Genomic DNA, 12,690 nt, shown 5'->3' with positions numbered 1-12,690 from the left:
GGGCTCTGCAGCTCTGGTAAGAGAGAATATACCACACACTCAAAGAACCTTAATTGGAAAAAAAACCTACAATTTAAATCCTTAAAATTATCTCTCATGAGGAGCTGGAGAGATGGCTCAGCACTTAAGAGCATGTACTTCTCTTCCAGGGGACCTGGGTTTGATTCTCAGCACCCATTCAGAGGGTTCACAACTGTCTGTAGCTCCAGCTCTAGGAAAGTCTGATGCCTCTGGCCTTCCTGGGCACCTGCACTCATGTGCATATAACCATACAGAGACACAAGCACACACACAGACACAGACACATATACTATTAAAAATAATAAAAGTAAATTTACAAATATCTCCAAAAACTAAAAGATGTATTTTCAGAAGTATCTAATTTAACAATATGTATTTTGGTCCAGTTTAAAATGTACTAATAACAACAATTCAAATGTGTATGTTGTAAACAATGTTAAAAGTGTTATAGCAATGGCATTAATTGTTCCAACATTTGTATCTGGTGGCCCTAAATTTTTAGAGACCTATGGATTTCATTTAAATACAGTAGAAACCTCACTGTCTGTTTATAATTATGTGGTAGGGATTCTTAAACAAGCCTAGCAACAGCTCACACTGTTTTTCCAGTTAAAACTTACTTTATATCATAATTGCTCTTGTTTTTTATTTTGTTTGGTTCTGGTTTTTGTTTGTTTTTGTGAAATGACCTAAGAATAATCTGAATTATAGATGCTGTTCAGAGAAGTGAGTCGGGAAAGCAGAACAGGCCAGGAATTTGGGGAGACCTCAGGGAGCTCACTGACCTCCGGTGAAGATGGACAACTCTTGAGAAGTGTGTATGAGGCAAGATGTAGCTAAAACCCACACAGCTCAAAATGGAAAAAAGAAAACCGAACTTCTGAAGTCCGGTCTCTTGTAGATGGAGGCAGAGATGTCAGTGGGAATTGATAATGTAGATGTTGACCCTAAATTTTTCAATTCGTGAAAACTCAGTGACGGATTCTTGGGAGGAAACGATCCGTTTCTTGGGAAAACACTGGAGTGTGACTTACCAGAGAGCTATATTATTTACGATTTCAGCTGTGTGAACACACAGGGCATTTAGCACTGTAAGAGGCCCACTCAGGACTAAGCCTCCGTGGAGAGATGGCGATGGACTTTACATTTGCCTATTACAGCTTCATTCTGTTTGTAGAGACAATGAGATGAGGCTCCTATGCTTAGCGCTTGCAGAACCAGAGCAAAGCACGGCTCAGAAGGACACGATGGAACACTGTGATTACACGAGTTTACACAGGTCAGCAACACTATGGCCGAAAGAGAAAGTGGGGGATGTCCCTGCAGTAGGACTGAAGGTTCTAAGTCCAGTTCACAACAAGAACATCCACTTCTGTAATATAGAGAGTTTTCACATCCCTGTGCATCCTGAACACTCCGACCCTGAGACCATCTCAAGGCTTCCAGCGGCAGGAATTTTCCTAAGTCCCTTCCAGAGACAAGAGGAGCTTGCATCTTTCCAGCTCAGCAGAAAACCTACTTTTCTCACCTCTGGTTTTTCTGAGATCTCAGAGATGATATGACTGTGTGTGTGCATATATATGTATATATGTATGCATATATATGAATATACATATACTATACATATATATATATATATATATAATTTATAGCAAAACTGTGAAAAAGCCAAATTAGGGATATAGAAAGTAGAATTTGAAAGTATAACACAATGAAAAATACAGTTGGTTTTGGTTTGGCTTTCATTTCTATGTTAAATGTGAATGATGCCTTTTTTTTAGCTGAAGAAGTGCAGCTTTTTTGTGTCCTACTGTATACTAGAACAATTGTCCAGATGATGTAATAAAGTTCCAGATGAATAAATAAATGTAATTTTATGATATCTTGTGGAGGAAATTGCTTTTTAAAAAATAAAAGTCAAACATCTTGGTTTTTTTATGAGCAAACAATTTCCAGCAGTATTTCAATCTCTATCTATGCAAGTGTGAACTTTCCTAGGTCCTATTGGCACTTATATTACCTTAAACAAAATTTCCTAGGCTTATCCAGAGCCTAGTGTTTCTATTTGGTTTACATGAAATGCTGAGAAACTGCTCTGGTGAAATCCATGTCCAGTTTCAGTCCACTGTGCGGGGATCCTCACTGATTTATCATTAACTTATTTTATCATCTACACAGACCTCAGGCCTAGCAGTTGGTTAGGTGCGAGTTACACATTGTCCACTAGAGGGAGACAAGACTGTAATGGTTGTAACAACTGGAAATTCTCAACAGTGAATGAGAATGCTGTGCCAAGACATCCCCAGAAGGGCCACACGGAGGCCTGTCCAAAGAACTTCACAGGGAGCAGATGTTTCCTAAAAACCCTGAAAATGGGTAGACATGCCAACCCCAACTGAAAACTGCAAGGGACACTCTAAGACAGTCCATAGAAGCGGAAACACATACATATACTTCAGAAATGTAGAAAAACATTTAGCCTAACCAAAGAAATGAAAAGGGTGAATTAAATGATGGAGGACCGAGCAAAAACATTGTGACTTGCGAAATTCAGAAGATCATTGAAATGTAAATATTCACAGTCCTCCAGTAAGTTTGTAAATTACTACACTCTTTCTTGGTAGCAGCCTTACTAAATGACAAGGAACCGAGAAGGTCTAGAGGACCAGTGTTGGCAGAGGTTTCTGTTCTGCCCAGTCCCACAATAAACACAAAGAAACTATATTATTTGCAATACTTTTTGGCCAATAACTTAAGCATATTGCTAGCTAGCTCTTATATCCTAAAATAACCCATCTCCATTATTCTGTGCATCACCACAGGGTCATGGCCTACCTGAAAAGTTTTGGTAGGCTCCAGCAGATATGTCTGTCTTCTGCAGCAGCTACATGGCTTCTTCTTGACTTCACCTACTAGATAGATAGATAGATAGATAGATAGATAGATAGATAGATAGATAGATAGACAGATAGATGATCGATCTTCCAGCCTGGCTATATTCTGTTTAGCCATTGGCTGAAAGCAGCTTCTTTATTAACCAATGAAAGCAACACACATACAGAAGGACTTCCCACTCCAGTATCAGTGTTTCCAATCTGGAATTGTGCTCCAAAAGAAGAAATAGAGATACTGACAGAATCATACTTAAAAAAACTATAGCCTTACTTTATGTAACAAAAAAATAAAACTGTCAGAATAAGGACCAAACAAAACTTCAAATATACCTTAATTTATATATACTATATTCACTAAGCATATAACTATTTTAAAAGTTTATTTCAACTAGCATAAGCACTAAGAATAAAATTTACCACATAACAATAAGTGATAAAATCAAGATACAAACTACTATAAATATGTACACACACACACACACACAAATACCTTGCAAAAATAAATCAAAGAAATCATGAACCATAGTTACTCTTGTCCATGGACATTTCCCCATGACTCTTTATGTTTTCTGAGATTTGAGACAGTAAGTATTTCTTTTATGTGGAAGTATTTTTGAAAAGATCTCTAGAGCTAGACTGAGAAAATAAGAGGAAAGGCAGCAAGACTGAGTTTTGGATCTGAAGGACCAGAATCCAGAGGTGTGCAAGCACAAGCAAGGGTGACCTATCTAGGACCGGTAGCTTCATTTGGCAGAAATAAGGGACTTCAGACTTAAACCTGAAGGGGAAGAGGCTGAAAGAGTGGCAGGTTTCATACCATGAAGTAATGGGTGGGTCAGCAGTAGGGTTTGGTGTTCTGGGAGACTGTGGCTGCTAGCTACTGGAGGCTGTGGAGGGGGGCCAATCTGATGGAGTTGGGGTGGACCATGAATGGGGCAGACAGGGGCATGAGAATAGTTGTGTCAAACCTGGGACAGTTCTCTGTACCCATTCTCAGTAGTGGACCCTAGCTCCCAGCTAAGGAAGTAAATGAGTTTAAAATGGCCTGGCCCTGGATTTCCCTGCTATGCATCCCACCTGATCAGAGGAAGAAGAATTTTAATGGTGTGTGTGTATGTGTGTGTTTTGTTTTACTTGAAGAGGGACACAGAAACTCTGTATGTGAAGGCCTAGAGAAGCCCAGCTGCAAGAATCCCCTCAAAAGATAAAAATGAGTTAAAGGATCAATCTGTCTGGTCTTCAAATGTGAACAAAAATTAATGTTAGGCACAGCAGAATTCAAGTCATTAAGTGTTAATGGTTCAAAGTCACTATTTGGCTATAGGATAGGCCCAGGAGAATTACATCACAGCATGGTGGTTTTGGACAAGCAGCATGCCATCAATATACAAAGAGTAGAGTATAGAAACATGAAATCAAGTGTTACTACCATCACACATCAGGAAGAGGCAGGCAAGATGGAACTGGGTTCAGACAGCAGGGAGAGAGGAAATAACGGCTCAGGGGCTTAGGAGGCAGAGCTCCTAGGATGAGAAATGTTCTGAAAATAGTGTTTTTCTCTCCCCTCTACATTCCCAGTTTTCCTGGACAATAGGTTACAGCTCCTTATTGAGATTACTATAGATTTTAACATACCCTACCCAGCAGGGTTAAGAAAAGCTAATTGTCTTTGTTACTTCTCTGTTGCTGTGATTAAATACTCTTACACAAGCAATATTTAAGAAAGAAAAGTTTACTTTGTTTTATAGCTCCAAGGAACTCCATCAAGGGAAGTCAAGAGCAGCAGTTTGAGAGCTGGTTGCACTGTGACTGGAATCAGGGAGCAGATGGTGCTTATATCCAGGTCATTTCCTCCCTCTTATTCAGTCCAGTATGTCGGTCATCCATAGTGAAGTGTGTCCCCCCACTTAACTAGCCAAATCAAAATAGTCCCTCACAGGTATGCCCAGAGGCTATTGATTTACATAATAGAGCAAATACCCTAATAATCTTCCATGGGTGTACCTAGGTACATGTCTCCTAGGTGATTCCAGGTGCTGTTGAGTTGACAACACTAACCACCATGCAACTATGAAGATTATTCATTTAGTCACAGCTAAAAAGCCTACTTGCCAGGTATTCCTGGAACTTCAGGAAAATAGAAATTTTGTAAACATCAAAACCTGAACAACCTCCATCCTCACCAACCAGGCACACTAGACTGACTTCTCAAAGTGTGGTCCTGACAAACAATAGAAGCTTCTCCACCTGAAAATTAGTAGAAATGAAAATTCTGAGTCCTACTATAGATCTACTGAGTCTGATCTTTGGATGAGGCCAACCACCTTCTCTGATTGGAATTGCCTTGAAAGAATGACTTTCTCTTTTCAGAATGGAACACAGCTCTCTTCTAGACAAGAAGAATGCTAAGTTCACAGCTAATTGAGGTTTGGTGATTGGGGCTTCCTCTCCCTGCTTTACACAACTGCCTAACTAGGTTAAAGACATCATCAGGTCTCATCTGTTATTGGTTAAGGGGAACATCCAATTTTTGAGACAACTGAGGATTCAGAAATCAGTCTAGTCTTAGAAACCATCTTAAAGCAGGTATTTAGGATTTATCATGTCTCCTAGCAAAGAATGCACAAACTCAGAAGGCTTTATTTTGTTGTTATCTCTATTACTGTAGTGCTAAAACTAAGGATAATCAAGCATCATCAAGAAAAACAAGAAATATCTTTTCAGTCAAGCTCATAAAATATCTTGATGGTTTCATCCTTAGGATCCAGAAGTAGGAGGCAAAGAGAGGTAACTGGAAACTGCTGGGGCCTTTGAAACCTCAAAAACCGTCCCTAGTGATGCACCTCCTCCACAAGTCCCCATCTCCTAATCCTTCCCAAACAATTCCACCAACTGGGACCAAGTATTCAAGCACATGGGCCTATGGGCTATTCTCATTCAAACCACTAGAAAGGTATAATTTGAAAACAACAAAGCCTCAAATCATAGATAATTTATAATTACCCTAGTACTATACTGAACAGACAACTGAACAAACAATGAAGCCACTAGCTTGCCTACATCAATTTAGTATCGGTGCAACAGGCCCCACACCTTAGCACAACTGTCACCATGATGAAAGAACCATTCAGGTCTTGAAATCAAGTAAAGAGGCAGCAACACCTGCCAAAATGAGAAAAAAGACATAATCCACCAAAGTCCCATGATTCTGGGAAAGTCTCTAAATGTATTAACCTAGCTTTTTGGCTTCTGTAGTTCTGCTTCTGGCTAACAAGTATTGCTAATGAGGTGTGTCAATGCAGGATGTAATTTTTGTTCTTAAAAGTTTACTCTGAGACAGTCTCACGTGACACTGGGACCCCAGACACCAAGTGTAGTTATTGTCTGGCTAATAAAGACTTTTTATTGGTTTGAACCCATGTCCAAGTAGTCTTCTCTGGTATATATCTCACAGTATTTCTAGAGGCTCCAGCAAGATCGCCAGAGACCAGACCTGGAGCAACTGGAGGTCTCAGAGCCCCTTGGAACTGGGAAGAATGTGGTGGTCAAGGAACTCTTAGGAGGTGCCCAACCTGAGACATTCTAGGACCCTGGTATTTCCTCTGATGTATTGCTGCCTAATGCTTCTGAGGAATCAGACACCTCCACCCCTAAAAGGGAACAAATTCAAAGTCATCTGGCCTGTCACCTCTAGAGAGAAGTCTGGTTAAGGCACCTTCTGTTTAGAACACAAAGGAGAGGCTAGTGGTGGGGATCCATGTCTGGAATCTGGGTGAGACTTCATCAGACTCCTCTGGCTTGTTCAGGTACATGACTGCGTAGTAGCCACCCCTGGTTGTTTTTACTCTGCATCTCTCTATATGTTTCTGTCAGTTCTGTTGATTGGAGAAAACAAGATAAAATGAAGGAAGAGTGAACCTTCCTGGGACCACAGCAGCTGCTGCAAAAACACACAATTTCTTGTAGACTTGTGGTCCACACTGAGTCACTCATGCTGTGCTCCCCCTTCCTAAGCAACCCCAGCTTCAGGCAGCAACTGTGGCTCCTAGGCAGTTGCTGCTGTTGTTATGGTAATGCTAGCAGTAGGGGTTCCCGAGAGGAATGGAGGGTGATGGCCGAGGGCCTAAAGATAGTTCTGTCGTGGGAGATGTTTCTATAATGGAAAACTCTGAACCTTCTGTGAAATCAATTGACCATCTTTTGGAGCCAGGTGGTCCGTGACAGTTCAGGCCATCTGGAACATAGTCAGTGGGAAACCCCAGAAATCCCAACCAGTTTCTTGTATTGACTAGTGGCTTTCTCTGGTGTGAGACCCCCAAGCTCCCAGCTTAAAACCTGTGGACTCTTGGCTTGTCCAGGTCACGCAGAGAAACCCCTAATCTCTGCCAGTTCTCTCAGTCCCGATAGAGGGACATTTACTTCCCCATCTTGTTCCCTGAGCACAAGCTGGGGACTCTGACTACTGGGTCACTTGCCCCAAGTCATGTACTTCTTCCCCACTGTACCCTGCCGCTTGAGCTAAGCAGCCAGGTGTGCCCTGGGTTTATGTCCTTTATCAATCAGTGATCTTACCCCAACACTGACCAAGGTAATGAGTGTGTAATCTACTGGCCTGGTCTGTCACCTGGTACCCTGTCCCTCTAAGAGACAAGTCCAGCCCACTCCCGACCTGCCACCCCCTCCCCTTCCACTGAGTTAGGCAGATCTCCAGCCTCCTCTCAAGCCTGGTCTCTCTCTTTCTGTCCCTCTTCTGAAAATGTAACTGCTTCTCTCTCTCTCTCTCTCTCTCTCTCTCTCTCTCCTCTCCACTCCTCTCCCACTTTCCCCCTTCCCCTTCCCTTTGCCCTCTATAACTCACTAAATAAACTCTCTACCCAAACTCTCTCTCTGCATGGCATATCATCTATCTGTCTCTCGCCCACCACTGCCCAGCAGCGGCCCTCAGGTGACCCGCTGTCACCCCCCCCCCCCCCGTGGGACTGACCTCCAGTCCCCATGTCTTTATAAATGATAACCAGGAAGCACTGGCAATTTTTGCCAGACCCTTTTAGGACTAAAGGCAACTGCTACAAAATAATTGCTTTCATCATATAGTTGGCCCAGATATCAGAAAAAGAATTTCAGAACTTAGAAGGATTTGCCAGTATGAACAGTTCCCAATTACTGAAAATTGCTCAAAAGTTTTACAATAACCATGAATCTGTAAAACCCCCAAAACAAAACAAAAGATAAAAGAAGCCTCATAGAGGGAAGCCAGAGACACCAGGAAAGAAAGAAGGAAAAAAAAAGATGGCCCATCCTACATAAATGATTATAAAGAGGGTCCTTGCCCAGGCACTGGGACCCTAAAGAAGGCCAGCGGCCTATCTATCCAAAAGACTTGCTTCTGCCTAGTGGCTGGCTTGTTTGTGGGCAGTTGCCAATACCACCATGCTAGTAAACAAACTGACTTTGGGCCAGGAACTGTTCCCAACAACCTCACAGTCTACAATGGACCTCCTGAGGGGGACCCCAGAGACGGAAATGTGTAACGGCCAAATAACACATCATCAAGCGCTTCTCTTGGGCCAGCCCCATATCTGATTTTACTTTAGCTACCAGCCTGCTGCCAGACACCCAAAAGAGCCGCTTAAAGACAGCAGCCCAGTTAGTGTCATCAGACCCCACCAACCAGATGGGGGAAACAGCAGTGGATGCACACAGGCCCGGTACCAACCCGGGAAAAGGAGATGTGGTCCCGTCCCTCCAGTTCCGACCAGCAGGAGCTAGCCGCTCAGCTTCTCCAGGCATGCTCTGGCCGTTCAGAAACTCTCACAGCTGTGGTGAAAGATGGGCAGGAGCAGCTCCAGCTCTCGTCCCAAGCAGAGTCCCAGCCCTGGCTGCTGCTCCCCCTGCAGCCGTGGCTGCTGCACCCTCCACTCCACAATGCGGCTGGCTGGAGACTTCAGCCTCCACCCTGAGCGCCGCCGCAGCTGGAATCTACACTTCCTGAACGTGACTGTGGCAGACCTGAGGAGGTACTAACTACATGAGAGCAGTGTTGGTCAAGATGGACTCAGGTGTGCTGGGGCTGCAATTGCTACCTGGTCCCCAGCGACTACAGCACAAAGGGCTAGCTTCTGATTTTAACCCAGGCACTTCACTGGCGGAAGGGCAAAGCCATCACTATGTACACGAATAGATGGTATGCGTTAGCCGCTGCCGGTTTCCACTGGTCCCTATAGAGAAAAGGTTCCTTAACTCAGCCCGAACTGACACAGGAAGAAACTAAGTGGATGAAAAGGAAAGAGGCCAAACAGGAAGGAGGCTAATGGTGGTTCTTGCCAGACGAGAGAGCCATACTCTCTGCAGTACTGGAAGATTAAAAAAATAATAATAATAACCTAGATTTGGGTTGCCTCTCTCCTCGGGTGACAACGGCCCTGCAAGTTTCCCTAAATCTGGCAAAGGTACTAAGTGTTCATTGAAAACATTGTGCCTAGAAGTCACAAAGCTCTGGCCAGGTAAAGTATAAATGTCGCTGAGACCAGTGAAAACTGGGCCAACCGTCTACCTTTTGCCCTCTTGAGGGCCAGGTACACCCAAATTGAGATGCTCATAAGGCAAAAATTACTAGCTGTTTTCTCCTCAAGTCCTTACACACCCTGCCACAGACCCAGAGGACTGTTCACCAGGCTGAAACCTTGCTTCTGCCTGAGCCTGTCCACAGGTTCCAGCCTGGCGACCTCACCAATGTGGAAAGGTTCATAACCTGTGATCCTCGCCACCCCTACAGCAGTGGAGGTCCTCGGGGTCACCCTGTAGACCCACCACTCCAGCTACAGGAGGCTACAGATGGGCTGTCACCAGATTCTCCCACCCCTAAAAATAAGACTGATGCTGTCCCTAGACTTACAGTTTTTCCATTTGTCTTTTTGCTCTCCCTGTTGGAAAGGCCCCAAATCCCCATCAGCCTAAGACTGGAACCGGGAAGCCCAAAGCTAATCAATCAGAGCTCCACTTCCAACCCTGACAACTGTAAATGGGACCAACCTAAGCTCACCCTGGGGCATCTCCAGGGGAAGGATGCCTGTTAATGTCACCAAAATACAACTCCCCCCATGGTTCCGCCTGGGCAGTTAGATCCCTGTAGCTACACCCAGCAGGTTGATTCCAGGAGCGACAGCCAAATGCCTTTTCAGACCCAAGAGACTACCTAGCTTGCTTTAACTACCAGCTTAACCAGTGTGAGTCTTCTGAATTGTTTGCACTGGAGGAGACCTCATTCCTCTTCACCCTTGTGTATGTTCCAGCACAAGGGTTCATTTGTAATGGTGAAGAGGGCAGGAACAGCCTAAATCTAAATTCCGGACCTTTCCATGCACAGTGAGCCTTCCCCGTTCTCATTTCTCCATTAGTGGGGGCAGGAATCACAGGTCCCGCTGCAGTTGAGACTTCAACCCTAATTATAGGAGATAAAAACATAGAGAAGCTCCGTGATTGAAAAGACACGGACCCAGTCCATCTTGAAGATTCTGCTTCCCATGTGGAATCCCAGTGAGATTCTTAGACTAGGTTGTTCTTCAGAATGAAGAGGATTGGACCTCCTCTTTATAAAACAGGGAGGCCCCTGTGTGGTGCTGGGAGAAACTCGTTGCTTCTATGCCTACCAGTCAGAAATAATTAGATAAAGTTTAGCTATGCTCAGAAATAGCCTTCAGGAAAGAGAAAGGAGATGCCATCTTTGTTCTCCTGGTACCCTTGGCTAACTTTTGCTTCTAGCCCTCACTACAGGACCCTTGTTGCTCAACAGCCTATGATGTAAAACAGACATAAGTTCTGTTAGACTGTTGGTGCTAAGGAGATGATGTACCACCCCCCCTCCCTGGGGCCCAGATGAGCCATGGTTTGATTGATATCCATAGAACCAGTGGGGAACGTAACAGACCCTAGACTGTAGCAAAACTGATGCCATGATGAAGGAACCATTCAGGCCTTGAAATGCAGCAATTAGGGTGTACCACCTGGCAGAAAAAGAACAAAGGCCTACTCCCATCAAAGCCCATAGTTCTGGGAGTCTCCAAATGTGCCAACCTTGCTTTTGGCTTCTGTAGTTCTGCTTCTGGCTCACTGTTCTTGCTAACTAGGGTGTTTCAACCCAGGATGTGTTTTATTTTTTTCCTTTTTTATTGATTTTTATTGAACTCTACATTTTTCTCAGCTCCCATCCCTGCCTCTCCCCTCCCCCCTTCAACCCTCCCCAAAAGTCTCCATGCTCCAAATTTATTCAGGAGATCTTGTCTTTTTCTACTTCCCATGTAGATTAGATCTATGTAAGTCTCTCTTAGTATCCTCATTGTTGTCTAAGTTCTTTGGGGTTGCGATTTGTAGAATGGCTTTCTTTGCTTTATGTTTGAAAACCATTTATGAGTGAGTACATGTGATGATTGTCTTTTGTGTCTATGTTACCTCACTCAAAATAATGTTTTCTAACTCCATCCATTTTCCTGCAAAATTCAAGGTGTCGTTATTTTTTTCTGCTGTGTGGTACTCCATTGTGTAAATGTACCACATTTTCCTTATCCATTCTTCAGTCGAGGGGCATTTAAGTTGTTTCCATGTTCTGGCTATGACAAACAACTCTGCTATGAACATAGTTGAGCACATGCCCTTGTGGCACGATTGAGCATCCTTTGGATATATATTCAAAAGTGATATTACTGGGTCTTGAGGAAGGTTGTTTCCTAATTTCTGAGAAATCACCACACTGACATCCAAAGGAACTGTAGCAGCTTGCATTCCCACCAGCAATGCAGAAGTGTTCCCTTTCCCCACAACCTCTCCAGCATAAGTTGTCATCAGTGTTTTTGATCTTGGCCATTCTTACAGGTATAAGATGGAATCTCAGAGTTGTTTTGATTTGCTCAAGCCAGGTCCAGTGTCTCTGCTCTCTTGCTGCTGTCTGTGGCATCCTGATGTAGGGCTCTCAGCTATCTCTCCAGCACCATCTCTGTCTGCACACCACTGTGCTTCCCACCATAACAATAATGGACTAAACCTCTGAAACTGTAAGCCAGCCCCAATTAAATGCTTTCCTTTATAAGAGTTTCCATTGCCAGGGTGTCTCTTCACAGTGATAGAAAACTAAGACTAGTGTGCTAGATCTGATCTTGAACAATTCTGCTATAGAAATCCTACAGCTGTAGTTACCCGCCCACGGGGGCATGGCCTCATGCTATTTATGCCCATGTAGAGCATGCATCTGGTCTCTTTTCCTGCTGCAGGATTTGGCTTCTGTTCTCCATTCCAGCAGAGGGTTCTGATTTGTGAGTCTACCCCCCCCCAAATAAACAACTGTCTATTTTTCTCAATTCTGAGCTAGTGTGGGATTTCTTTTAAGCATCCTTCTTCACAGTTCCAAACTCAACCAGGCATGAGGTTTTTGGATCATCTGGGTGAGGTAAAGTTGGGATTACAAGCTCACAGAGAACTCCAACAAGCACATGCATATAGCATCTATGGCCAGGGTTCTCATTTTCTTTGGTGTGCCCGCTCTGTCTGTTCAACTGAGTTTTATTTTCCCTGTGGACAGAGTGTGGAAACAGGCTCAGTTTGATTTCTGTCAGCCCTAGCCTTCCCTTTGAGGCCTAAGTTCATGGGCATGTCTGTATTAGAATCCTCTGTACCTCTAATCTCTGAGATCTTAGACCCCTGAGGAAAAAAATAAGAACCAGGTTTCCAGAGAATATCAAAAAGAGGAAATGAAATCTATAAGTTCAGGAGACTATTTACCCAC

This window comes from Microtus pennsylvanicus, chromosome 15 (genome assembly GCF_037038515.1).
Source record: "Microtus pennsylvanicus isolate mMicPen1 chromosome 15, mMicPen1.hap1, whole genome shotgun sequence".
NCBI lineage: Eukaryota > Metazoa > Chordata > Mammalia > Rodentia > Cricetidae > Microtus > Microtus pennsylvanicus.
The sequence above is the reverse complement of the archived record's forward strand: the minus strand, read 5'-3'. Positions refer to the sequence as shown.